Source organism: Aplysia californica, unplaced genomic scaffold (genome assembly GCF_000002075.1).
Source record: "Aplysia californica isolate F4 #8 unplaced genomic scaffold, AplCal3.0 scaffold01137, whole genome shotgun sequence".
Classification (NCBI taxonomy): Eukaryota; Metazoa; Mollusca; class Gastropoda; order Aplysiida; family Aplysiidae; genus Aplysia; species Aplysia californica.
The window spans coordinates 25,732-27,857 of NW_004798407.1; positions in this window are offsets into that span (position 1 = coordinate 25,732).

Consider the following 2,126-nt stretch of genomic DNA (forward strand, 5'->3'; position numbering starts at 1 on the left):
CCACAACCAATGGGGAGGCTCTGATGATGATGATGATGATGATGATGATGATGATGATGATGATGATGATGATGATGATGATGATGATGGTGGTGGTGGTGGTGGTGGTGGTGGTGGTTGTGGTGATTGCCATGAGTTGGCGGCAAGGGCGTTATTAAATTGCTGTAGTTGTTTTAATACGTGTAGTGGTTGATAGTGGTAGGGGTGTTAATGTAATAATGATAATAATGATGACGATTATTGGATAAGCCCTTTATAAAAACAATCCCTTTAAGGAATCTGGAACAAAGTTCGGATTAGCACTGTATCAGCTGTTTGACGGGTCTCTTGTCTCTACAGAGCTAATATAAAGTGTTGCCACGCTGTAGAATCGTCAATTTTCGAGCATAATTATTATGGCGTTATTGGTATAGTCTTAAAGGTTGTTTATTTGTTTTTCTATAGGTGAAAAAACACACTCATCAATCTTTAATAGAAATAGAAATTTTCGCGATTGAAAGAGATAGGGGTCACTGGTTCAGAGGGAAAAAGAAACAGCGAGAAAGTGGCCGCCAAAGTTGGGGGACTTCCAAAGCTTGAGTACCCTTGGAAACTGCAAATTTACATTTTTGTGTCTTCGATCAACGTGTTTTGTGTGCGTGTGTGTGTGTGTGTGTGTGTGTGTGTGTGTGTGTGTGTGTGTGTGTGTGTGTGTGTGTGTGTTTCTGTGTGTGTGTGTGTGTGTTTGTGTGTGTGTGTGTGTGTGTGTTTTAAAGTAAAGCCCACACAGAAATGTGTTCTAAAGGGACACAGATGGTGTTAACCCCCCCCCCCCATTTTTTTTAAAAGAAGAAGAAGAACAGAATTCGAAAAAAAAATGTCCAACGGCCAAAAAAATCATTTTAAAATGCCAGTTTTCTAGATTACTATACATTGATGAGCCTGATTTCATCACGCTTTTGTCTTTCTTTAGATGAAAAAAACATACATTTCTTCGTGGATTTTTTTTTTAAAGTTGGTCAAAGACATATCAAATGTAAATAAAAATACAGTTTTCAAGGACTCTCAATTCTTGGAAAACCACCTAATCTTGGCGGCCATTTTCTCGCTGTTATTTCCCTCTCTGACACAAGAAACCTTCATCTTGTTCAGTCGCAAAACTCTCTACTTCTATTTAAGATCGATGGGTATAGATATTTGTTCATCTAATGAAAGACGAAGAGAGAGAGAGAGAGAGAGAGAGAGAGAGAGAGAGAGAGAGAGAGAGAGAGAGAGAGATAGATAGAGAGTGAGTGAGAGAGAGAGAGAGAGAGAGAGAGAGAGAGAGAGAGAGAGAGAGAGAGAGATGTACAGAGGTGACATTAGTGACATTGTTTTATGCAGGTGGCCGTTAGAGCAGGTTCGACTGTAGCCTACTACTACTACTACTACTACTACTACTACTACTACTACTACTACTACTACTACTACTACTACTACTACTACTACTACTACTACTACTACTACTACTAGAGGGTACCACAACTAGGCCCAGTTTCTTTTTTTAAAAATCTCACTCTCTTTGTTTCTGTGTGTCTAGCTCTCTTACCAACCACATGCTACTACTTACAACTAGCTACTAGCAAAAATAATCCTTACTACTACTACTACTACTACTACTACTACTACTACTACTACTACTACTACTACTACTACTACTACTACTACTACTTTGCATAATTTTCATTTCATGTGGCAACATCGAGAACACGCCACGAACATAATGTATTTAATAAAATTGCTCTCAAGGAACTTGCGGTATAGATCTAACCTCACGTTGCTCTTGCTCTGCACACTGCTCTGCTATCATCAGTCTCTCTCAGTCTCAGGTCTTCAATTTTTATTAGAAAGTTGTTAGGCACGCGTACGCCCGCATAACACTGGATTGTTAGGGGCACGTATTTTCAAAGTCAAGGCCGTTCGGTGTTCCCAAAAGTCAGGGCGTTCGGCGGTTCGTTTCCCATTCATTCGGGCTGTACCCCGGTAGCAAATCCGCTCGTGTTCACAAGCCCCTAGTTCAAGTCACAAGCCTCAAATCACTAGGTCAAATCATCAAATCAAATCACCAGCATGATAAGTTGAGTCTAGCGCAAACTGTAACCTCCTTG